The sequence below is a fragment of the Heloderma suspectum genome, chromosome 6 (assembly GCF_057233095.1).
Source record: "Heloderma suspectum isolate Gila_16-S chromosome 6, 16-S_ref, whole genome shotgun sequence".
NCBI classification, from domain to species: Eukaryota; Metazoa; Chordata; class Lepidosauria; order Squamata; family Helodermatidae; genus Heloderma; species Heloderma suspectum.
The window spans coordinates 28,158,700-28,185,926 of record NC_139463.1 but is presented as its reverse complement, the minus strand read 5'-3'; positions in this window follow the sequence as shown (position 1 = coordinate 28,185,926).

The following is a 27,227-nucleotide window of genomic DNA, read 5'->3' as shown; positions in this document are numbered from 1 at the left end:
CTTCTAGTAATGTGAGGGGGAGGCATGTGGCAGGTCCAGTAGAAGGATGTGGCTTGCATATACAGTAGCATTTGCTGCTGAGTAACATTCACAGTGGCTTGAGAGTAATGCATGTGATATGCCATCCTTTTTCACTGTAAGTCAGACTGGGGGGCTTAGGAACCATTTGAGGAGATCCATCTGGGAACCAATCTGGGAACGCCTTTCTACACAAGGCTTTTATTGTGTGTTTGTGATTGCTCACTCACAATAGTTTCCTCTACATGATGTTGTCATCCTTCGGGGCCTCTCCCGCTCTTTGCAACCATTTCCCCAGACTTTTTTTTTTTTAAGATTGGAAAAAGTGTGGTATTATTTGGAAATGGTGGAATGAGACTCTCATGTATTTGCACAATTGTGCTATACCACCATACCATCTAATGACTGTGTAATGAAACCTATAGAAAGGCAGAGAAAGTACCCCCCGGGGAGGGGACACACGTGTAAAGATGATCTTTGTTCCTCAAAGAATCTGGAAACAGAAGCCTTGGTAAAGGTGCAGGTTAAAAGGCTCATGTAGAAAAGCCCATGATGTTATTCACATCTTTAGCTCTGCTCTGGTGTGCATTTTGTCATAATTAAATTAACTAGTATGGAGGTGAATGAGCCAAATCAGGAACATGGCATGGAGGAGGGGGGTTAACCATTTGCCCCTGCTATGTTCCCAGTCCTGACTGGGTGGTGGAAAGCTCTCCTCCCTTTGCATAGAACTGGTGCAAAGACACCTGTTCAGATTAGGACTGTGGCAGGAGCAAAGGGTTGAAGCACTCCTTTCACCATACCATGGACCCGCTCTGGCTTTCTCCCACTATGATGGTATTTAAGGGGCGGTAGTGGTTATGCATGCCAGATGACCTGAATAAAGTCAGATCTCTGTATCTTCACTATGGCACTGTTAATGGTGTCATATACCAGATTGGGGCTTTTTGATATAATAACACCACTTTTTGAGGATTGTGTGATGTTATAGCTTGTTTTGAGGAAGGACCATAACACAGTGGCAAAGCACATGTTTTGCATGTAGGAAGTCCCAGTCCTGTATCTCCACTTCAAAAAGTCAGGTAGCTATCATGTGATATGAAAGATCTCTCTCTACTGCCAGCTGCACAGTATGAAGTTAAGTGAGTCCGATGTGTATTGAAGGTCTTCTTCAGGGACATTCCTAGGCACACCCCAACTTAACTCTTAGCCTCCAAATTTGCAGAAACCTCTGTGCACCTGGATACCCCCCTCCCTCCCTGTTTGTTTGTTTGTTTGTTTGTTTGAAACTTTCTTCCCCAAGACCCTGGAAAGCCACTGCCAGTCAGAGCCAGAGTCAGTCCTGGGCTAAATGAACAAATAGTCTTACCTGGTATAAGGCACCTTTCACAGAGTCATTTTATGCACATGTGTTCATGTTCAGGTGACTTTCATAATATACACCAAATGTTGAATGCATCAGCTAGGCCAGCCTTCCTCAACCTGCTGCCACCTATATGTTTTGGACTTCAACTCCCATCAGCCCCAGCCAGCATGGCCAATGATGGAAATGATGGGAGTTGTAGTCTGAAACCTCTGGAGGGCATCACGTTGAGGAAGGCTGATCTATATTAACTGAATTGGAGACTCTACACCCCAAACTAATGTAACCATTTTAAGGTCTGGAATGATGTTCTTATAGGGTTTCCTTAACCCTATCATATTTCATAAATTTGATCAAGGAAAATAATTGGCATGCTAATCAAAGAAAATAGTTTGTGTGCATGGCAAAGCTGCAGATCATATTACAACAGAAAGTTATCTATATTATTTATTTTTCTCTTCAAAAAGAAAGCTCCTCAGTTCATCTGTACTGGGTGAACTTTCATCCTTCAGTTCTCTCTGTGTTCATCAGGGCTGTCGATCGTGTATAAATAATCCTGAGCATAATTATACTGGGGAAATCTAACATGATATAAGCAGTGTGAGATTTGTTTAGTTTGTTAACTATCATTATCTGAAGTGAGAGATGTAAATAACTTGTCTAATTTATCATTGTTATGAAAATCTAGTGCTTCTCTGAAGGAGAGGACGGATGTTATGTCAAATCTGTTCAAGAAGTATATCAATGAAAAAAATGGTAAAACAGTGAGATATAATAGGCAATAACTATCAAAAGTGACAGACACCTCTGTAACATATATGGTGAAAAACATATAGGGCGAAAAAAGAAATAAAACACTTCTTCTCACCCCAAATGGGTGGTACTTTTGAAATGGGGTGGAACTTCACTCATTTCATTTTTGACCACTTGCTTATTTATAATGTTATATCACCCATAATAGGGCCGCAGTGGCTTAGTGGTTAAGACGCTGAACTGCAGACTGGAAGGTCGGCAGGTCAGCAGTTCGAGACCCGAGTGCTGCGTGACGGAGTGAGCTCCTGTCTTCAGTCCCAGCTCCTGCCAACCTAGCAGTTCGAAAGCAAGAAATTGCAAGTAGATAAATAGGTACCGCCTCGGCGGGAAAGGTAACAGCGTTCCGTGTACCTCAGTGTTCAGTCATGCCGGCCACATGACCATGGAAGCGTCTTATTTATTTATTTATTTATTTCATTTCTATACCGCCCAATAGCCGAAGCTCTCTGGGCGGTTCACAAAAACTAAAACCAAACAACACACAATAAAACAATTTAAAATATATAGAACATTAAAACCACAATATAACAATACAACCACAATAAAACCTAGCAGCAGTACAGGAGTTTAAAATACAGATTTAAAACAGCAAAGATAAAAATTTAGAAAGCTAAAATGCCTGGGAAAATAAAAAGGTCTTCACCTGGCGCCGAAAGGAGTACAATGTAGGCGCCAGGCGAACCTCACTAGGGAGCTCATTCCAGAGCCGGGGTGCCACAACAGAAAAAGCCCTCCTCCTAGTAGCCACCCGCCTCACTTCCTTTGGCAGGGGCTCACGGAGAAGGGCCGCTGATGATGATCTTAAGGTCCGGGCAGGCACATATGGGAGGAGGCGATCCTTCAGGTAACCTGGCCCCAAGCCGTTAAGGGCTTTGAATGTTAACACCAGCACTTTGAATCGGGCCCGGAAATGGACCGGCAGCCAGTGCAGCTGGAAAAGTACTGGCGTAATATGAGCTCGCAGGCCAGTCCCTGTTAACAATCTTGCTGCCCTATTTTGGACCAGCTGAAGTTTCCGGACCATTTTCAAAGGCAGCCCCACGTATAACGCATTGCAGTAATCCAGACGAGAAGTTATCAGAGCATGGATAACTGTAGCTAGGCTATCTCTGTCCAGTAAGGGCGTAGTTGGTATACCAGCCTAAGCTGATAAAAAATGCTCCGTGCCACTGAGTTCACCTGTGCCTCAAGTGACAGTTCTGGATCCAAGAGCACCCCCAAACTACGAACCTGATCCTTTAGGGGGAGTGCAACCCCCTCCAGAACAGGTTGAATATCACCTAGCCGGGCAGACGAACCACCCACTAACAGTACCTCCGTCTTGTCTGGATTGAGTTTCAGTTTATTGGCCCTCATCCAGTCCATTACCGTGCCCAGGCACTGGTTCAGAACAGCCACTGCCTCACCTGGTTTTGATGAAAAAGAGAGGTAGAGCTGGGTGTCATCCGCATATTGATGGCACCTCAGCCCACACCTCCGGTCTTCGGAGGACAGCGCTGGCTCTTTGGCTTAGAAACGGGGATGAGCACCGCACCCTAGAGTCGGACATGACTGGTTGGGGACACCTTTACCTTTTTATATCACCCACACTTTGGTCTTCCAAGTTATCTGTCATCACCTATCTTACTGGCATTAATTAATCAAGTTCAGGGCTTCCAAGTTTCGGGCTTCCATTCATCAAGGGCACAACTGATAGGATTGTCAATGGTCATTAGTCAGAAGCACCCGAGCTCAGAGGCTTCTGCTCATCCAATACAAAGTAGGAGGAGTAATGGAAGCGGTCCGGGTCCTCCCACCCTGCATTTTTCATTAAATGGGCTTTATTGCCCATCTAGCAGGTTTACTGCCCATCTAGTTTCAGAGAGGTTGGGAAGGAGGCCAAAGAGACCTCAAGATAGCTCTTATCCTGGCTTCTCTGTTCTCCTCCCCTCCCAACCCACCAGAACACCCTTTTTCCCCCTCTCCAAGGTCGATTTTCCAACCTCGGAGGGAAGCCTGGCACAGTTTTTTCCATGCTAGCTAGGAGTGGGAGGGCAGTTGGATCTGTGACTCCCCCTTCCTAGGCTGGAACATTGTCTCCAACCTTGGAGGCTGGAATCCACATTATCCTATGCCCACTCAGGCACTATTTAGGGGTCATAGGATTACTCCCTAACTTTAGCAATTATTCACTGGCATCAGGAAATCTTTATTATGCAAAATCCACAGCTCCGCAATACCTTTATTAGAGCCAACCAAAACTCCACAAAATAGTGAACAAGCTTTTACATTCTCTAAAACTTTTGATCAGCCTGGATGTTAAGCAAGGCAGGGAGAAGAGGAAAATAACTGGGGGGGGGGGACCCCAAGGTCTTGATATTGAAACCATAAGGTCTGCATCTATAGTAGATTAATTTCTCTAGCACTTCGTCATTCATTCTGCTCTTGCTTTATGCACTGCCTACACTAAGGGGCAGGCACCAGGAAGCCAGTGTAAAAGAACCCACTTTCAGGGGAATCTGGTTTGGGGGTACTTATTTATTTATTTATTTATTTATATCCTGCCTTTTTTCCTCCAAGGAACTCAAGGCAGCATACATAATCCTCCTCCTTCTTCCATTTTATCCTCACAACACCAACCCTGTGAGGTAGGTTGGGCTGAGAGTCTGTGACTGGCCCAAAGTCACCCAATGGGCTTCCATGGCTGAGTGGGGACTAGAACCCGGATCTCCCGACTCCCAGTCCAGTACTCTAGCCACTACACCACACTGTCTCTCTGGGTCTCAATTCAGGGGTTTCTGAATCAATGGACTCCCATCTGAGAGGCTTAGACTTGGAGCTGCAATATACACTGTGCTAATTGCATAGCCTGTAGTTGAGCCTGATAGTTGCTACCACCTAGACATGGTATTTACTCTAGTGTAACTGTATGTAGTCCCAATTTGGATCAAGATGACCAGTGTGCAGAGGGAGTGGGGATTAAACTTCCCCCCACCCATTTCCCCCTCCCAAATTCAACCCCCCATGAGGTCAATTTGAGGGGGGGATTGGGTGAGAGGTTAAATCCTTCCATCCCAGAGTTCACCAGTCCTGATCTGAATTGGGGCCATGTGTAGTTATACTAGATTAAATAAAACTATCAGCCTCAGCTACATATCACACAATTAGTGTAATGTGTACTTTGGCCTTTGATACACCGGCTCGCGGCTCCATGGACTTGCTCCACTGATCTTCCTGACCTGGTAGATCAGCTGATTCTAGAGTCAAGAGTCCTGGCTAATGCTCCAGGTCAGCTCATGATGATGATAATGAAGTAGGGGTGCTGGAGAAATCCAACACGGATTAAAATGAGTTTGGATTTCTAAGAATATCACCTGCAGAATATGCTGCAGACCATCGTCCTCAGGCTGCATGGAGTCCATGGACTTTCAGATTTTATTTTATTTTATCTTACTTTCCTGGAATGTTTGCAAATCTATTCATAGGAAAATACACAAGTTTCTGCTGAGACATATCCCATGCCTGAAAATATACGCAGGGAAAAGCTAAATGGGGGACAATATGCTAAATGTTACATACTAACGTAAATTGCGTACATTGTTTTGAACCCTCTTAGGGAATTATTTGTGTTTTTTCTGCATACCAGGAAAAGAAAAGAATCCGGCTGTGAAGGGACACTGGAACAAATAACACCACACAATCCACAAAACACACATGGGATGGATTTCACAAAACGCAGACACCCTTATCATGAAGGAGTAATTTTTGAGCCATTGCAGCAGCTTACTGTTCTAGAACAGATCATCCCTGCAAGTGGACTATACGAGTTGCTAGTTTAGATACAGAACTGCTTAAGGACCAGTTCTTCATGTCTTCAAGAAGTCAGGTGTTTTTATTGTACCTTTGCAGTGTGCATTTTGTTCTACCTTTGTACGTGTCTTCATGGTATATGCTCTTTCAGGGTAGTAGCAATGGCTGTGACAGCCCATATGTGCTTCAACGTCCCTATTATGGACTTTTTCCCACTGAGCTATTACAGAGTTCCATGGAACGATGGTTGCCAATTTACTCTAACAAGGCCTGCCCTTTCTCCCATAATTTACTTTGGACTGGAGGACCCCTTCCGCACCACCCTCAATACTGCATTACTCCGGTGCAGATATCATTCTTGGTGTCAAAAGAAATTCAATTATACTTGTTTAAAAACTGGGTATTAAGGGCTTAATGGGCTGTTTTCTGTGCCTCATTCTGGCAGTTCAACTCATTTCCCAGAGAATATACTATGAGGCCATGATGAGATTTTGCAAATGGCTTGACCTTTCATTCTTCTTCCACATTTGTCATGCCCTCATCCATGTAGCCACGTTTTCCTGACTTCCAAAAAAGCTCACCGTGAGACCATAATTTCCCTACTCCTGCCACATGCTAAATATTAAAGCAAAGGGCATTCTCTAGGGCCTAAGTGCTTGGAATGCAGAAACATGCCTTCCATCCAGGAAGGAGAGGGATGAACTGGTGATAAAGAATACAGTGTTCAGTCTACAGGATAGGATACATAAGTGATCTATAATTTACAACTATATGGGCATGTAGATATATTGCATGTGAACATAAGAAGAACACTGCTGGATCAGACCAAAAATCCATCAAGACTTGAATGGCTTTAAAGGGGGGAGGGTGTTAAGCAAATGTACAGAGGATAAGTCTATTAATGGCTCCTAACTGTGATGGGTATATATTATCTCCAGTTTCAGGGGCAGTATGCTCCTGTATGCTAGTTGCAGGGGAACATGAGCAGGAAGGTGATAAAGTGTTCATGTTCTGCTTGTAGGCTTCTCATAGGCCATTGGGTAACAGAATGCTGGACTAGACAAGCTTTCAATCTGATCCACCAGGCCATAGTGATGGGGGAGAAATTCACTTCGCATTTTAATGCAAACTTACACAGTTTTGCACTTTTGAACCAATACACCAACCAAAACCCAGCTATCCTTTGAAACTCACACTTGTCCAGATTTTGTAATGGAGTTCCACACACACACACACACACGCAAGTGTATGAAAATGTGTATATGAGGAGAAATAATGTTTTAAAAATTTGTTGTGTTAGGAAAATTGCTTGCTAAAAATGCATATTAAGCAGAGTGCATTCAAAAATGCATGTATTAGAAGAAATGTGCACAGAGATGCTTATAAATGTTTGCGCTTTAAAAAAAAACACATAAAAAGAATCATAGAATCATAGAATAGTAGGGTTGGAAGGGGCCTACAAGGCCATCGAGTCCAACCCCCTGCTCAATGCAGGAACCCAAGTCAGAGCATCCCCGACAGATGGCTGTCCAACCTCGTCTTGAAGGCCTCCAGTGTGGAGGAGCCCACCACCTCCCCAGGTAATTGGTTCCATTGTCGTATTGCTCTGACAGTCGGGAAGTTTTTCCTGATGTTCAGACGGAATCTGGCTTCCTGTAACTTGAGCCCATTATTCCGTGTCCTGCACTCTGGGATGATCAAGAAGAGATCCTGGACTTCTTCTCTGTGACAACCTTTCAAGTACTTGAAGAGTGCTATCATATCAGTCTTCTCTTCTCAAGGCTAAACATGCCCAGTTCTTTCACTCTCTCTTCATAGGGCTTTGTTTCCAGTCCCCTGATCATCTTTGTTGCCCTCCTTTGAACCCTCTCCAGTTTGTCTGCATCCTTCTTAAAGTGTGGTGCCCAGAACTGGACACAGTACTCCAGATGAGGCCTAACCAATGCTGAGTAGAGGGGAACTAGTACTTCCCGGGATTTGGAAGCGATGCTTCTATGAATGCAGCCCAAAATAGCATTGGCCTTTTTTGCAGCCACATCACATTGTTGGCTCATATTCAGCTTGTGATCGACGACAATTCCAAGATCCTTCTTGCTCGTAGTGTGGTTGAGCCACGTATCCCCCATCTTGTAACTGTGCATTTGGTTTCTTTTTCCTAGGTGCAGAACTTGGCATTTATCCCTATTAAATGTCATTCTTTGGTTTTCTGCCCAGCACTCCAGTCTATCCAGATCACTTTGAATTTTGTTTCTGTCTTCCAAAGTATTAGCTATCCCTCCCAATTTTGTGTCATCTGCAAATTTGATCAGCATTCCCTGCACCTCCTCCTCCAAGTCATTAAAGAGAGAGAAGAAGTTCAGGATTAACTGAACAAAAGACTAGAGGAATTCTCAACATCTTAGATGAACCAAACTTAAGGTTGGTAAAATCAGGAGAAACTGAGAGGAACCAAAATTGACAGATGCATCTATCCCTACCAGGGCTCTTATGTTCTCATATTTCAGTTTTCTGAAATGTTCTGTTTCGAACATTGGCCAATGAGATGCTTCTTGTGAGGCCACAAACACAGCATGAAGGCAGCCACCTGTTGCTCGTCTCTAGTATTCTGATATACCACCCTTGACCTTGCAGATGTCATCCTGCCTATTATAGCTAACAGCCATCAATAAACCCATTCTCTATGGAGGGAGCAATCGCATGGGGATAGCTGCCCGCCTCTGACCTTGGATGTGGCTGACTATGCAATCCAGGGCAGGCGGAGAATGGAGGGGATCCTCTCCTCCACACTCCAGCCACCCTACATTTGTGGCTAGATGGCTAATTTCGGCTGTCTAGCTGGGGGGTGCATCAGAGCAGGGGTGGGAGGATGGATGGCACATAGGAAGTGTCATAATGGCACTTCTGTGGTCTCCTCCCCTCCCAACCCCCAGGAATGCCCCCTTTTTGCCTGCTCCATGCTGCTCTTATGAGCGTGGAGCCAGGGATGAACCATGCCATGGTGGGAGTGGGGAGTCAGGTTCCCAGAAACTGAAAAATCCTTTGGCCATCTAGATGCAGTCTAGTGGCCATAGGATGGCCCCTTAAATTGGTTCAGGCCAATTTTGATAAGGGTTGGTTAGTTATATAGATATAGGGCAATAGGAACATGTTTCTATTGTCTGTGTGATTGCTGGTTTGGTTCTAGAACATTCTTTGCCAGTTTGATGGACAGATAATGTGGTTTCCACAGCACCATCACCTTCCTGACCACTATCTTTGTCTGTCTGTCTGTCTGTCTGTCTTTCCTTCTTTCCTTCTTAACTATCTGTCTTCCTGTTAGACATGCTTTTACTGAGGTCACACTGTGCCCATAGAATATCTGGCTGACAAATTTGTCAATAGGACAATATACTAATGTATCTGTGTATATGCACACTCCGGGAGAGAGCAGAGGTGAGACGACAGGAAGGCCTAGCATGGGGTCACTAAGAGTCAGACACAACTTAATGACTGAACAACAACAATCTGCGTATACAGATCAGGGCAGATTGAAGATTACATAAATCACCTAGAGCTTGATTTCTTTTTTTTCTTTCTAGAATCTTTTAGAAGGTCAATCAGATAACTTCAAAGTAAGATGGCAGCTGCCTCATTTAGATAAGTTACTTAGAGGGTAGCTTTGTATGAATCAGCAGCAGCAAGAAAGTCAGCAATTTTCCTGACCAACAATCATGTTACTGCCTAGGGAATTCCCTAATTTAGGGCACAATCCTATGCATGTTTGGACAGGAAAAAAAATCCTACAACTCCCAGTTGCAGGACTTTTTTGTGTCTAAACATGCATAAGATTGCATCCTTACATGCTTTTAGTTTTGGCGATCTGAATGTTTAGGTGTTTATGTTGATTTACATAGATTGTTTTTGTTATTTTTTTATATTGTGTTTCTGATTTATATTGCAATGGCCATTGGCTTTAATTCGACCAATTGAATTGAAATCCATGTGCTGATTTTTTTCTTTCTTTCTTTCTTTTTAAAATTTGTACAAAGTTTTCCTTAAAAAAAAAGACTTATGAGGTGTTGTGAAGGCTTCCTCCAAGTGTGCTTGGATAGGGTTTCCCCGCCCCCCTTTCCTTTACAGTTTCTTTCTAGCTATTTAGTTGAACTATATAGTTTGACTAAAGTTGAAAATGTCCCTGGGAATGGTGGTATGTCATGGCATGACATCCCCTTTCAACCCTAGACATTGTACAGGGGGGAAAAAAGTACTATTGGGGGCTGCCATCTCCCCCACACGTACTTTATATAGGGGGAAAAAAGGTGGCTTCCCCACATGGAGCCATTATTATTATTATTATTATTATTATTATTATTATTATTATTTCCTGCCTTTTTCCCAATACTGGGACTCAAGCCATCTTCTTGTCGTACTGTCCTTATGGGAAGGATAGCACATCATGACAACCCACTGCCCTCAGGGGCATTTTCAGATGCATTTTCAACACGAGTAACAGGAGCTACACTTCATAGCTTCTCCAGTGAAAGAAAGAAGGAAGGAAGGAAGGAAGGAAGGAAGGAAGGAAGGAAGGGGAAGGGAAGGGAAGGGAAGGGAAGGGAAGGGAAGGGAAGGGAAGGGAAGGGAAGGGAAGGGGAGAAAGAGAGAGAGAGAGCAAGAGAGAGAGAGAGAAGAGAGAGAGAGAGAGGGAAGGAAGGAAGGAAGGAAGGAAGGAAGAAAGAAAGAAAGAAAGAAAGAAAGAAAGAAAGAAAGAAAGAAAGAAAGAAAGAAAGAATTACAGGCATTAATGTAGAATTTGCAGGAGTGGGATATTCTGATTCTGGGGTAGTAGTTAGTGCTATGTAGTCATAGGGTAGACCCACTGAAATTAATGAGACTTATGACTAACCTAAGTCCCATAAATTTAAATGGCTCTACTCTATGTAAGGCTAACATTGGATACTGCCCCTGCATTCCACATTCTGACCTGCACATTAATTTGGAAGCAGCAGATCATGTAAGATCACTCTGGAATGCAGAGTCCCCAATTTCTGCAAGCATCCTGACTCTTGCAACATGTTTCCAGGATTCATGAGAAAACAATTAAGGCAGAGATGAAGAATAATGTGAAGAAGAAATTGCATACAAAAAAGACTCACTTTGTGGAGGGGGATCCTAAAAGTGGAACATACCTTATGGGCAATCATCATATAGTTTTCACATCCTTGCTTGAATCTCACTTTGTTGCATTTAGAAAGCCATTTTGGGAGACAGTTTTTCTCCTACATTCCTCCATGTTTTTAGTCCTGTTCAGGTATTCCAAACCTGAATTGGGCAGATATGGGAGGTGAGAGAGTGCTCCAGCCCCACTGCTCTCCTTCATCATATATGTTGCTCCCAATTCTTGGAGGTCAACTGTCTGAAGAGGAGAGCCTCCTCTATCTATGGAGGTTCTCCACATGAGCAAGAACAAGGATTCTCCAGCAATCTTGTGCAGAGCCTCCACAGACAGAGGAAGCTCTCCTTTTCAGACAGTCACTCTCTATTAGTGGAGGGCAACAAATATGACAAAGGAGAGGGGTGGGACTGGAGTGCTCCTTTTCCTTATGTGTTTGCCCTATTCAGGTTCAGAATGCCTTCTCTATTTTCCATACTGGGGTTTTTTTTGGCAAGGAGGGGGTAGGTTTTTGTTTTTGTTTTGTATAGTTTTAATCTTTCTCTCCACATCAACACTTTCCATCCTTTTTCACATGGTGCATATAATTGGTTTCTACTGTTTCTTAGGGAAAGAGGTTGCCTGTTCTATGTGGTTCATTGTTTCCTCCTTTAAACCAATCCACCTGGCCATACCTCTCTTTCCACTTTGCATGTTAATCCACTTGAGATTCTGACAATAGCACTTCCTTTATCCTGGCTTGTTTATCTCCTACTTGCTCTGCAAATCACCTCAGATTCTATCTAGTGAAAGGAGTACAAAAATGGAAATATTCCAGCAGACAAACAAACCTTCAGTGCATCTTGAGAAGAGGTGCACAATGTTTTTGCCCCAAGGGCCTCAAGTGGCATTGTCTCATGGGCTGTGAGCTTTATCTGCCCACATTTGCACACATCACAAGGTGTGAGTTGATAGGAATGTGCATAAAGATGTGCTTCCTTTCTTGGAATAAAAGCCATGGGACAGCAGAGCATTACATAGGTGTGATTATGTTTCTTGTAGGTGGCAAGAGGAGTCACACCCACATCTATCTACCTGGGAAAATGCAGGGGGTGAGCTAGTAACACTTGACTGGGACCCTCCAGGAAATGCATGGAATTAAAAATGCCAAAAGAAGCCCTGAACAGGGATGTACAAGAAACATGTTGCTGTTTGAAAAATAGCCCCACTCCAACCCTGAACACAATCACATTTTTTGAGAGAAGCTCACACATTCTTGAGCTTGTGATCACATTCAAAAATTACATCCTTTTTGAAAAATGTACACTTTAAAATGTGTGTGTGTTTGTTTGTTTTTTACAAAAGAAAGATGCACTTGCGTGCTTTAATCAATGGGGAAAAGTGCACATTTGGAAGTGTGCTTGGATACACACATGTTTTCTCCTGTTTGAAAATGCACACTTTTCCTGTTCGGAAACAACCACTAGGGGTGTATGAAACCCCGCTTACCTGGCTCCGCCGGGTTCCGCTGGGGGGGAAGGCACTCTGTCCCTCCCCCCAGAATCCTGGCCGGCTGGCTCCGTTCCGCGGGGATTCTGAGGAGTTGCCAGCCGGCTCCACCAGCAGCCGGACATCTGGCTGCTGGTTAGCAGGGATGCAAATGGCACCTGCTGTAGCCGCTGACGTTTGTGTCCCAGTATTCAGCCGTGATAGGCTACATAAAGACTTACATAGCCTATCATGTCTGGGTTAAAAAAAAAAAACACGTACACAAATGGCGGCAGCTACGGCCGCTGCCATTTGCGTTCCTTATTTTTGGCCTTCTTAGTCTACGTAAATATTTACGTAGACTAAGACAGCGAAAATAAGGGGGAACGCAAATAGCGTAGCGGGCGCTATTTGCGTTCCCCTTTATTTTCACCATCTTAGTCTACGTAAATATTTACATAGACTAAGACGGCCAAAAATATGGAATGCAAATGGCGGCGGCCTTAGCCGCCACCATTTGCGTACGCTTTTTTTTTTTTAACCCAGATGTGATAGGCTATGTAAGTCTTTACGTGGCCTATCATGAATGGGGGGGGGGGGACAGATTGCAAATGGCGGCGGCAGCCGTTTGGAAGATCAGCCGCCACTGCCGCCGAAGCCGCCACTGGAGCTGCCGCCGTCCGGAACATCCGCCCCAGGTAAGTCTCATCCTGGAGGGGGGGGGTTCCGGGGGGTGGGGGGGTGGCAGGCCATTCCGCCACAGAGTTCGGGGGGCCGAATGCACTGGCATTCGGCCTCACTGAGATCCGTGGCAGAATTCTTTGACATCCCTACAACCAGCACCACCAGGCACCTGCATCCAGGAGCAAGAATAAGGTGAGCATCAAGGCAGAAAACTGAGAACCTCCCTGAGCTTCAATGTCACTTGCTCACCCATCCGTAGCACTAAATAGCATGGGTTTATAAGCTAGTTGCCAATTTGCATTTAACATCTTCATCCATGCAAATATGTATGTTTCTGATGCTTATATCCTTATAGAGCATCCAAATTGGCTCTCAGAAGACTACACTCATGACTTTTTCATTTAATTCTCTAAATCCTTGGAAAATCAAGCCTCCTCTACCAACTTTGGGTGATTCCTATGTTCAGCATTTTGCATTGCAATGGCAAACACTAAGCATTGCAAAGTCATCTGTTGGATTCTGGGCTTCCTGCTGTACATACTAATGTAGTTTTCAAAGAGTTAGTCTCACTTTAATCACCACTGCTAAAAGGACCTGGTGCTTGCCTTTCATCTGGCAGCAAATTAATTAGAAAAGCTCTGTGTTAATATTAATATTGTCTCACTGTAGATCAATGGTTTCATTACTTTTGATTCTAATATTACCCGTTTGATGACCAAAAAACCCCACAAAAAACCTGGCAGTATAAAATCCAGAGATTTTTAGGCTGGTAAAATCAGGTAAAGATTTAAATGGACACGTTTTATCTTTTAATCTGTTGACCTACTTTAAAGTTCAGAAATGTAATCTACTTAAGATGAGAAATTGTTCACTTTTTTATGGAAATGATTTAAAGGCGTCAGAAGTACATATTCATTTTTCTCTTGCTGCCTTCTCCACCAGATTGGCTGTAGATGAGCACAGGGACAGTGTGAAGATAGGAAATGTAGAGGAAATGAGGAATATAATCAGGAACAAAAGTCAGAGCCACCCACAGATCTTTGGGTCTAACTGGAAACTTGTGGACTGCTTACAGGTTTTACAAACAGCAAAAGGAAAAGCATTCGTCAATGGTGGGGCAAAGTAAGGTCAGACATTCGGGCAGCAAGTAGAACATAAGGACAAAAGAACATAAGAAGAACCATGCTAGATCAGACCAAGGTCCAACTAGTCCAGCATTCTATTCACCCAGTAGTCAACAAGCTGCCCACAGGAAACATTCAAGCAGGACATGAGTGCAACAGCACCCTCTCACCCAAGTTGCCTGACAACTAGGGATGTACGAAAGTGACTTACCTTTCGCGGATTATGTTGATGGTGGGGGGAGGAATTCCGTTCCTCCCCCCAGAATCCTCGAATGGTCGGCTGTGCTCCGCGGCAGCTCTGCAGAGCAGCCGGCCAGGCCAGGCCAGGCCCGGCCCGGCCAGAGCCGTCCGCAGCTGGTTTTCCAGCCATCGAGGGCTCTGGGTAAAAACAAAAAAACAAACAAAAAAACACCACGTACGCAAATGGCGGCGGCTACGGCTGCCGCCATTTGCGTTCCTTCTTTTTGGCCGTCTTAATCTACATAAATATTTACGTAGACTATGATGGCGAAAATAATGCAAATAGCGTAGCGGGTGCTATTTGTGTCCCTTTTTCATTCACCGTTTTAGCCTACGTAAATCTTTACATAGGCTAAAATGGCGAATCAAAAGGGGACGCAAATAGTGCCCGCTACGCTATTTGCATTCCCCTTTATTTTTGCCATCATAGTCTACGTAAATATTTACGTAGATTAAGATGGTAAAAAGAAGGAATGCAAATGGCGGCGGCCATAGCCGCCGACATTTGCATACATGGTTGGTTTTTTTTAAACCTACCCAACCATGACAGGCTACATAAAGATTTATGTAGCCTATCACGTCTTTTTTTTCTTTTTTTTAAAACCTAGCCATGATAGGCTACGTAAATCTTTACGTAGCCTATCATGTCTTTTTTTTTTACACAAGCCTAGAAATGGCGGCAGTGGCAGCAGGTCGGAAGACCGGCCGCCGCCGCCAGAGCTGCTGCCGCCCGGAAGATCCGCCCCAGGTGAATCTCGTCCCGGGGAGGATCTGCAGGGGGGCGGGGGGGTGGCAGGCTGTTCCGCCATGGAGTTCGGGGGGCCGAATGCACTGGCATTCAGCCTCACCGAGATCTGTGGCGGAATTCTCTGACATCCCTACTGGCAACTGGTGTGCATGGGCATACTGCATCTGATACTGGTGGTAGCATATAGCCATCAGGACTAGTAGCCACCAAAAGCTTTATCCTCCATGGATTTTTCCAGTCCTCTTTTAAAGTCATCCAAATTGATGGCCATCCCTATGTGTTGCGGAAGTGAATTCCATAGTTTAACTATGTGCTGTGAAGAAGTACTGTCCTGAATCTCCCACCAATCACCTTCATGGGATGAACCCAGGTTCTAGTATTATGAGAAGGGGAGAAAAATGTCTCCCTATCCACTTTCTCTACACCACGTACAATTTTGTACACCTCCATCATCACCTCCTTACTTGCCTTTTTTCTCAGCTAAAGAATTCCAGCTGTTGTAACTAGCACTATGCAGAAAATGTTGATTCTTCCATGTTTGGTATGTTATGGGGGTGGGGGCAAAATTAAAACTCTGGTGAAAGAGGCTGGGAGTGGTGAGAACTTCAGATAATTTTCTCCTTGGGGAGTGGGACAGGGTTTCCACATACCCTTTTAAGTGTAGGCAATGCTTGAGGGTTCTTCCTTCTATTTTTTTTTTTTTTTTAACACCGGTGCACTTGCAGGAACCCAGGACTCTTCTCCAGCCCAGCAGTTCCTGCTGAACTCCCAGGAGACCATGTGACCTCTCCTTCTCCAATAGGCATTCAGAAAGAACTCCCAGCTGGAGAAGAGTCCTGGGCTCCTGCAAGTGCAGGGGGTGTTTTTATAAAAATACATACACACATACATTAGAAAGAAGACCCCTCATGAATTGTCTACACTTTACAAAAGTTATGTGGAAAACCTGTCCCAAAACTCTCCCCCTCCCTGTGAAAGAGGCAGGAAAAAACAATGGGAGAGAAAAAGGTCCTGAGCATAGGGGGCAAGATTCGGCACAGCACTTGTCGTAACCTTTAAATATAAGTACCATTTAAATAAATACAAAATACAGAAATGTTACGTTTAACAGATTTATTATGGCATTAGGTTTTATTGACTAAAGCCCACATCATCAGATTCATGAAATATTATCCTCATTTCACAGATAAATATACACAGATATAGGGAAAATTGTAAACTGTGGGGCCAAAAAGGTCTTAAAATATGTAGGGATGTACGAATTGTGTACTTTCGGCGCGGCTTGACTTCTGCCGTTTGCAGCCACTGCTCTGTTCCACCATTCACAAGCCCCCAGAATTCTCTTTTTTTTCTGTTCTGAAAATTATGAAGATAAATCTGTACCAACAACCATAATTCCAGTGCCCAGCCATCTCTGTGAGTCTGCATAACTTCCATAAGAATCGCTTTTTTCGTAAATATTTGCATATTTTTCCCCCTGCCCTGATGTGCAGTAATTACTTTGAGCCAAAACACTTCCTCTTCCTTGTAAGGACTTCCCAAAAGAAGGCTGTCTTAGGTATGCCTGAGTGATAAACTATTTGTTTAAAGCAACACTGTTTGAAAGAAAGAAAAAGCCTTTTAAAACGGTCCTGGAGCCCTGCACGAGGTATTATTCTCCCTGCTAGGCCTTATATTTCCACATCCAGCATTGTTGCTGACATTCTGAGGCTAAAATGAAGAGGGGAACCAACTCTGTACATGTCTACTCAGAAGTAAGTCTTATTGAGTTCAATGCAACTTACTCCTACACATGTCAGCCCCCAGCGCAGCTTTGTATTTCCACATCCAGCTCATTATCAAACCTCCTGTTAGTTATCTCAGAAGATCCTTTGGTGAAGGGGGGGGGGTTCCAGGGAAAGAGCTGGATTGGGGGAGAAGCTGCCCTCACACACACACACATGCACACACATAATGGAAGAATATAGTTCTTCATATTCCCTGGTAAGTTTATTCCTCATTTTATCCATTCCCTGAGCATGTGCAGGGTCAGGGTGTGCTTTTTTTTTTTCAAAGAAAGAGGAGCTTGCTAATCTTTCTGCTCATGCTACATTTGTACAAGTGTAACTGCTTCAGAAAGAACACACAAACAATGTGTGCGGTTGAGACTGGCCCAAAGTCACCCAGTGAGCTTCCATAGCCAAGTGAGGACTAGAACCCCCCATCTCCAAAGTCCCAGTCCAACACTCTAACCACTAGGCTACACTGGCTGTCTAACCACTACACCACACTGCTGTTATGAAATTCATGAAAATGAGACAGTATAATGGAAAGTTCTTTCTGAAGTAGTTACACTTGTACAAATGTAGCATGAGCAGAAAGATTAGCAAGCTTCTCTTTCTTTGAATAAAAAGCACACCCTGCACATGCTCAGGGAATGGACAAAATGGGGAATAAACATACCAGGGAATATCAAGAACTATATTCTTCCATTATGTGTGTGTGTGGGGGGGGAATCTCCCCCAATCCAGCTGTTTCCCTGGAAATCCCCTCCCGCCCATTCACCCAAGGGTCTTCTGAGAACAGGGGGTTGATAATGAGCTGGAGGTGGAAATACAAAGCTGAGCTGGGGGCAAGTGGGGTGCTGACATGTGAAGGAGTAAGTCGCATTGAACTCAATAAGACTTACTTCTGAGTAGACATGCACAGAGTTGGTTCTCCTCTCCATTTTAGCCTCACAACGTCAACAACAATGCTGGATGTGGAAATAGAAAGCTTAGCAGGGAGAATAATACATCATTCAGCAGGGCTCCAGGAGGACCGGCATGGTCATTTTAAAAGTTTTTTTCTTTCTTTAAAACAGCGTTGCTTTAAACAAAGAGTGCATTGCACAGGCACACCTAGGTATGGATGTCAGAGAATTCCGCCACGGATCTTGATGAGGCCGAATGCCAGTGCATTTGGCCCCCCGAAATCCGTGGCGGAACGAAGCCCCCCGCCCCCCCACCCCACGAAGTGGGCCCTGAACGGAGCACCCACCTGCTGCCGTCCGCGCTGATTTGCGAATGGTGGCTGTGTCTGCGGCCGCCATTCACTTCTTCCATATAGCCATGATAGGCTACGTAAATACTTACGTAGCCTATCACAGCTAACGCAGAGACGCCATTTGTGTTCCTTTTTTTTTTTTTTGCCATAATATCCTACATAAATATTTATGTAGCCTATCATGGCAAAACTAAGGGAACGCAAATGGCCGTAGACGCCGCCATTTGCGTCCCTATATTTTGCCATGATAGGCTACGTAAATATTTACATAGCCTATCATGGAAAACAAACAAACAAACAAAAACAGCGAACACAAATGGCGGTGGCTACGGCCGCCTCCATTTGCATTCCCTTTTTTTTGCCGTTTTAGCCTACGTAAATATTTACGTAGGTTATTACGGCAAAAAAAAAGGAACGCAAATGTTGGCCACTACGCCATTTGCGTTCCTTTTTTTTTTTTTTTGCTGTAATAGCCTACGTAAATATTTACGTAGGCTAAAATGGCAAAAAAAAGGGGAACACAAATGGTGGCGGCCGTAGCCACCGCCATTTGTGTTCGCTGTTTTTTTTGTTTGTTTTCCTTGATAGGCTATGTCAATATTTACGTAGCCTATCATGGCAAAATACAGGGACGCAAATGGTGGCATCTATGGCTGCCACCATTTGCGTCCCTGCAGGCTGCTCAGTGGCCGGATGTCTGGCTGCGGGCGGTCCCGGCCGGTGGCTCTGCGGAATCTCTGCGGAGCAGAGCCAGCTGGAAAGAATTTGGGGGGGAGGGACGGAGCGCCTCCCCCCCACCGCAAATGTCACCCTTTGAAAAGGTAAGTGACTTCCGTACATCCCTACACCTAGGACAGCCTTCTTTTTGGAAGCCCCTAGGAGGAGGAAGTGTTTTGGCTGAAAGTAAAAGGAGATGGAGGATTTCAGCTGAAAAAGAACACCCACAAACCAGGCAGTGAACACAATTTTTTTTTTTTTAATGTACATATTTATTATCGGAATATACTACACTGCATTTTTATTTATGAAAATTCTACGACTCTTTGTGGATGACAAGAAAAAAGCTGCATGACTGCTGGCTACGCAGGACCTCGTGGTGCCGTTCCGCAGAGGATGCCATGGCACAGACTGAAGGGAATTCGATCCTGTTTCAGTCCGTGGCGGAATTCTCTGACATGATCCCTCAAAATGTGAGAGGTATGCAGTTGCATAGAGATGGGCCAGGTGGGGGTCATCTCACTAAGACTCTCATGTCATGTAACTGGATTGAGTTTTGTATGTGTGTTGCGCATGTGCATTTTTTTTTTTCTGTGCTGGAAGTTTTGCCCTCAAATGACACAGTAAGCAAGGAAAACATCTGGTAAGGACCCAAAGACTAGAACTGAAAAAGTTAACATCACCTGTGGCAGATGGCTTGCAGCTTCTGAATCTCTGTGGACCTAGCAGAGTTGGCCTTATTCTTTGTTTCTTCTGGCCAGAGAGATGACAGTGGTGTTGGAGAGTTCCACAATCAGCATGAATGAATATATACAGTAACCAATGTACAAGAGCTGGATTTTGGTGGATGCAGTTAACTAGCCCGGAATGATATTTTGGCGACATGCCTCCATCTATAAACCACATCACAGGATTGAAATAAAAAAAGAATGGTACATATGGGACATGCAACAAAATGTTGCAGTGCATCTTTCCTCCTAACAGGAGTGCTTCCCTGCAGGGTTCCAACTTGCCAGCCATGACCTCCAGTAGACCACATTCTACTTCTCACCCCAATTCTCTGTTTTTCTTTTCCAGCTGACATCAAGCATTCCATGCCAACTGAGCATGCACAGTCCTCATTGGGTGATGGGGGTTTATCTTTGTTCATTTGAGCTTGCTCTTTGTAATAGCTTCACTCTCAGGACTGTTCAGGATGTGACTTTTTATCAGGCTCAGACATGATGAAAACAATTTACAGAGGGAGGACTTCACTACACCATTAAGATGCATACTGGGAAAAGTTATGTCTAAAGACACACACACATACACACACACACACCGTGTGTGTGTGTGTGTTTTCAGAGTTCAATAAATAGTGAAAGATGAAATAAATAGTGAAAGATGTGCACAACTGATGCATAAATTTGGGTGGGGGAGTATGCACAAATATATGCACAGATTTTCATGTGAAAAACAAAAAACAAAGTTCTGATATATGATATGGACTCAGGTCAGAACAAGCTTTGGTATAGAATTCAAAGTCCTTTGGGGAGCTTGGGTTTGCTGATTCACATCCCTACTCACATCCTATCCATGTGACCACCACCCCCGGAGGTGTCACTGCCCCCTCACTCTGACGAATGGAATGTCTCCAACCTCAAGTGAACAAGGAGACCCTCAACCTACTCCTCCTTCCAAGCAGCCAACCATCCTTCACTTCCCAAGAGAAGCCAAAAACTACAAGGAAAGACCACTGGCCTTTTAATAACCAGATTCAGCATCTGAGGGGTGGTTCTTCCAGAAGGACTTTCCTGGCCTGACCATGAATCCCTGCCACTTTCTCTCACTCAGTGCTGCTGTAGTTTTTCAGTTCTCTAGCCCGGGGTTGCAGTCCATGGTCCTTAAATTAATTTATCTCAGATGTGATCCAGACGCCTGTCCCATGTCATGCTTCCTCACCTGAACTGTTGCCCAGAGCACACAATTGCAGATGGAGCTGGACACTTTTCAGGGTCCAAATCTCCCCATAAATCTCTCTCTCTCTCTCTCTCTCTCTCTCTCTCTCTCTCTCTCTCTCTCTCTGCATGTAGATTTGGTTGAGTTCTATTTCTATGCTCTGCAATGGATCCCACTTAGAACTCTCACATCCTTATTGTGAACCAGCTTGTAGTTTACAAGCATTCTTCAAAGGCAGACCCATATAGAGATCATTACAATAATCTAAGGTGTCTAATCAGAGTCAGATGTGACAGTGGCCACATTTGACCCTTCCAGGAAAGGGTGCCTTTACCCTGACCAGAATTTAATTTATTTATGGGCTGCCTTTCAGGCAGGAGCCCTCTCAAGGTAGCAAAGAAGTTTAAGAAAATGGACATCTGTGGGTGTTCAGAGGAGCAGAAATGTTTCTGCTATAGACTTATATTGAAGTGGGTTGGGAACGATGACTCTGTAAAAAAGAGTGGGTAGATGGTGAATGTGGTATGCTTAGGATCACGTAGGGGAATTCTACTCCATTGTACTGTAGCAGAGAATAATTGGAATGGATTGTTGTGGAAGGGTTATAATTCATAATGTTGTACTTTGACATGCAAATACTTGGCTGTCGAGCAAATAGCAATGCGGCAAGATTAGTATAATAATATAGCATTTATAGTGTGAATTACCAACCATTGTTATTTTCTTATTTTTACCTCTTGTACAAGAATTTGCTTATTTACATTGTCAAGATGGAGGGAATAGCATTATATGCAGGCAAATGGCAGTTGCAGTTTCAGAAAACAGAAGGAGGTATAAGTGGAACCAGCAGCATATGGGAGGGGAGAATTGGGGAAGCTTAAAATGAGTTCTCTCTTTTTCCTGTCTTTCTTCCCCTTCCTTTCTTCCTTGTTTTTGGGTCTATTTTATAGATATGATCCTCAAACTCCTCCACAAAGTGAAAAGCACAAACAATTAAGCTTCTTTGGAAACCACATCTTTGGCTTTGAAAGGGTTTGGAATCGTTTATTCCCAATCATGAATGTGCGGAGAATGAATGAAGAAAATATATTCTGCATCTTCTCAAAACTCAAGCACATTTCCATCACTATTTCACATTATCTAGAGATTCGCCTTGGTGCAGAAAATTTGGTGCCCATGGCTACTGAAGATTTTATGACTCTTAATTTATCCTTTGGACCCCACCTGCCAGAATAAATGTGTGAGGCATCAGCTGTGTTCAGGCACAGGGAATTCTTATGCATGTAGGGGGCATATAGATATGCATGTTGGCTCTGCCCCCAATGTTCCCAGCCCCATCCACTCCAACATGACCATCCCACATTGAGCTGGATGTTCTGAAGGGAGCTTCTACATGTGTGCATCTGAATATGCTTAGAAACCTCCCCACGGTTAGGAATCCCTGCTTTATCAAAGTTCCCAATGGTGTTGGGACTTCTATGCATGCCTGACTGAACTCATGTAGAAGCACAATTCAGACATTCCTGCTCAATGCAGGAAGGGAGGGAGTGGAAGGGGTGGGGCCATCGGGTGCAGGGACATTGACAGCACACATGGGCCATGGCCCCATGCCACCTACTCAAGTTGGAATTTCCTGTTCAGGCATAATCATAGAATCATAGAATAGTAGGGTTGGAAGGGGCCTACAAGGCCATCGAGTCCAACCCCCTGCTCAATGCAGGAATCCAAGTCAGAGCATCCCTGACAAATGGCTGTCCAGCCTCGTCTTAAAGGCCTCCAGTGTGGGAGAGCCCACCACCTCCCCAGGTAATTGGTTCCATTGCCGTATTGCTCTGACACTCAGGAAGTTTTTCCTGATGTTCAGCCGGAATCTGGCTTCCTGTAACTTGAGCCCATTATTCCGTGTCCTGCACTCTGGGATGATCAAGAAGAGATCCTGGCCTTCTTCTCTGTGACAACCTTTCAAGTACTTGAAGAGTGCTATCATATCTCCCCTCAGTCTTCTCTTCTCAAGGCTAAACATGCCCAGTTCTTTCAGTCTCTCTTCATAGGGCTTTGTTTCCAGTCCCCTGATCATCTTTGTTGCCCTCCTTTGAACCCTCTCCAGCTTGTCTGCATCCTTCTTAAAGTGTGGTGCCCAGAACTGGACACAGTACTCCAGATGAGGCCTAACCAGTGCTGAGTAGAGGGGAACTAGTACTTCCCGGGATTTGGAAGCGATGCTTCTATGAATGCAGCCCAAAATAGCATTGGCCTTTTTTGCAGCCACATCACATTGTTGGCTCATATTCAGCTTGTGATCGACGACAATTCCAAGATCCTTCTCGCTCGTAGTGTGGTTGAGCCACGTATCCCCCATCTTGTAACTGTGCATTTGGTTTCTTTTTCCTAGGTGCAGAACTTGGCATTTGTCCCTATTAAATGCCATTCTGTTGTTTTCTGCCCAGCACTCCAGTCTATCCAGATCACTTTGAATTTTGTTTCTGTCTTCCAAAGTATTAGGTATCCCTCCCAATTTTGTGTCATCTGCAAATTTGATCAGCATTCCCTGCACCTCCTCCTCCAAGTCATTAATAAAAATGTTGAAGAGCACTGGGCCCAGGACTGAGCCCTGCGGTACCCCACTCGTTACCTCTCCCCAGTTGGAGAAGGTCCCATTGATAAGCACTCTTTGAGTCCGATTCTGTAGCCAACTGTGGATCCACCGGATCGTTGTTTCATCTAGCCCACTTCGAGCTAGTTTGCTCATCAGGATATCATGGGGCACTTTGTCGAAAGCTTTGCTGAAGTCGAGGTATATGATGTCTACAGCATTCCCACGGTCTACAAGGGAGGTGACTTGATCAAAAAATGAGATCAGATTTGTCTGGCAGGACTTGTTTTTGACAAATCCATGTTGGCTTCGAGTAATCACGGCATTGTTGTCAAGGTGCTTCCAGATGGATTGCTTTATGATCTGCTCCAGAATTTTCCCAGGGATTGATGTCAGACTGACTGGTCAATTAATGCCTTAACAGGGCTGTCATCATTGGGTTAACCTGGGCCACAAATGTATTAGATGGATGATGTGAAATGTAAGTAATTAACACCCCCCTTTCAATTATTTATTAAGTAAATCAGTCTAAAGGAGACTTAGGGCTCCATCACATGGGTGGCGAAATCTGCTTCAGTGCTGGGTCTTTTTCCATCTGGTTTCATCATGGGATTAGATTGGGCTCCTTTACACTGTTGTTTCAATCTCATTATATTCCTTTCCTTACCTTTTCATGGGGTGGCTACTTTTCCACAAAAAGCCATTATATATACTGGGGGCATTGCAAAATTTCCTCCCTGGTTCCTGCCCCTTTCCCTCCCCTGAAGGTTACTGGTGATTTGGTTAGGAACATGGGACCATAGGAAGCTGCCTTATACTGAGTCAGACTATTGGACCATGTAGCTCAGTACTATAGACACTGACTGGCAGCAGCTCTTGAGGGTTTCAGGCAGGATTCTTTCCTTGCCCTACCTGGAGAAGCCGGGGATCGAACCTGGGACCTTCTGCATGCAAAGCAGGTACTCTATCACACTGAGCTATGGCCCCTCCATGCAATGTGGGTGGACAGCAACCTCCACCAAACTGCCCGAACCCCTCCCCTTCAGGAACTGGCTTCCCAGGGAACTGCTGGCATGCCAGTCATTCTGTGCTATGGAGTGAGCTGCTGAAGTTGGGAGCAAAAGTCGGTGCATTGCAATTAGTCATGGCAAGTGTGGCAGCAAGCCAGCGTTGCTTACATATTGTGGCAGTATACCAACGTCTTTGCCGTCGTCATCATGGCTGTGCCCCCAACAAACCAAAACAACTGTCCACAGTCGCGCACACACAGCTGTTTCTTTATGTGCTCATATTATGCTAGTACTTTTCCAGCTGCACTGCCTGCCAGTCCATTTCCAGGCCCGATTCAAAGTGCTGGTATTAACATTTAAAGCCCTAAATGGCTTGGGGCCAGGTTATCTGAAGGATTGCCTCCTCCCCTATGTGCCTGCCCGGACCTCGAGATCATCCTCAGAGGCCCTTCTCCATGAGCCCCTGCCAAAGGAAGTGAGGTGGGTGGCTACTAGGAGGAGGGCCTTTTCTGCTGTGGCAACCCGGTTGTGGAATGAGCTCCCTAGTGAGGTTCGCCTGGCGCCTACATTGTATTCCTTTTGGCGCCAGGTGAAGACCTTTTTCTTTTCCCAGACATTTTAGCATTTTAGCTTTCTAGACTTTTAGCTTTGCTGTTTTAAATCTGTATTTCAAATTCCTGCACTGCTGCTAGGTTTTATTGTAGTTGTATTGTTATATTGTGGTTTTAATGTTCTATATATTTTATATTGTTTTATTGTGTGCCATTTGGTTTTAATTTTTGTGAGCCGCCCAGAGAGCTTCAGCTATTGGGCAGTATAGAAATGAATAGGGATGTACGAAAGTTCTGCCACGGATCTTGGGGAGGCCGAATGCCAGCGCATTCAGCCCCCCGACATTGGTAGCGGAACGGCACGCCAACCCCCTGCCACCCCCCCGGGACAGGACTTACCTGGGGTGGATCTTCCTGGCAGCAGCGGCGGCGGCTCCAGCGGCAGCGGCTCCAGCGGTGGCTCCAGCGGCGATTCGGCAGCAGTGGCTGCAGTAGCCGGTCTTCTGACAGGCTGCCGCCACCGCCATTTCCAGGTTTAAAAGCAAAAAATCCCCCAAAAGTGATATGCTACATAAAGATTTAAGTAGCCTATCATGGCTAGATTTTAAAAAAACACCGTGATAGGCTACGTAAATGTTTACGTAGCCTATCATGGCTGATTAAAAAAACACAAAAAAAGTGCATACGCAAATGGCAGCGCCCATAGGCGCCGCCATTTGCGTTCCTTATTTTGGCACGTCTTAGTCTATGTAAACATTTATGTAGACTAAGATGGAGAAAATAAGGGGAACGCAAATAGCGTTACTGCCGCCATTTGCGTACCCCTTTTTTTTTTTTACCCAGTCGTTTTAGGCTAAGTAAAAACTTATGTAGCCTATCACGTGTATGTTAAAACAAAAAAAAACTGCAAATGGTGGTGGCGGCAGCTGGTAGGAAGACCAGCCGCCGCCGCCACCGAAGCCACCGCCAGAGCCACCACCGCCCGGAAGATCCGCCCCAGGTGAGTCTCGTCCCAGGGGGATCCACGGGGGGGGCGGGGGGGCAGGCCGTTCTGCCATAGATTTCATGGGGCTGAATGCGCTGGCATTCAGCCTCCCTGAGATCTGTGGCGGAATTCTCTGCCATCCCTAGGCAGAGGGAAATGGCAGGTAAATCACTGGAGGAAAACAACACTGTGTAATGGACCCGCAAACTTCTGTGAGTGGCCAGTCCTGAATGTGCAATAAATTGCAGGTGTCGAGATGCCCTTAGTAAAATCTCTCCTCTGTGAACAAACCCAGCTTGGGTTGAAGCTGAGTCCATCCCTACTCTTTTTGGATCTTACTCACTACCATTGTCTTCCAAATCTGCTGCACCTTTGCCACCACTTCTTCACCACTAGCTCTTCTCCCTGGGAAAAGTCACCTGCAGATCTAATCCAATCATGAACTGAGTGATTAATCAGATGGTGTCATGAACCAATCACATTTATAGCAATGTCACTGAGGTCACTAATGAAAGTGAGGATAATGCTTCCTCCTAGGAACAATCACATGAGCAATTCCAGCCATTTCGAGGATCACACAATGAATGGTACGACATTATGACTCAACATAGCTTATTATATTTGGGTATGAGGTGACATTATGAAGGGCAAACAAAAATAATTTCCAGTTATGGCAATACTTCCTGAATTGGCAAACCCTTCCAAACCTTTGCATCAATCACCAATCAGGGTGTGTGTTGAATTTCAATGCCAAAACATTTGTGAAAAGCATCCAAAACTCAAGTTCCACAACCTTGGAAAGCAACTTTCTTGCCCATGAAACCTAAGGTTATTAATCACATATGCTTATGATTAATCAAATTTCAACTTGCCATTGTTTCATCTCTAATTATTATAAAGACAGATAAATTCTGTGTACCGATGGGAGCCACATAAGCAATGAGCCAGAGAATTTGAGAGCTGCTGACCTTGGTTTATGGCTACATCTCTTCCAGCAGTCATGACTGAGTGTTT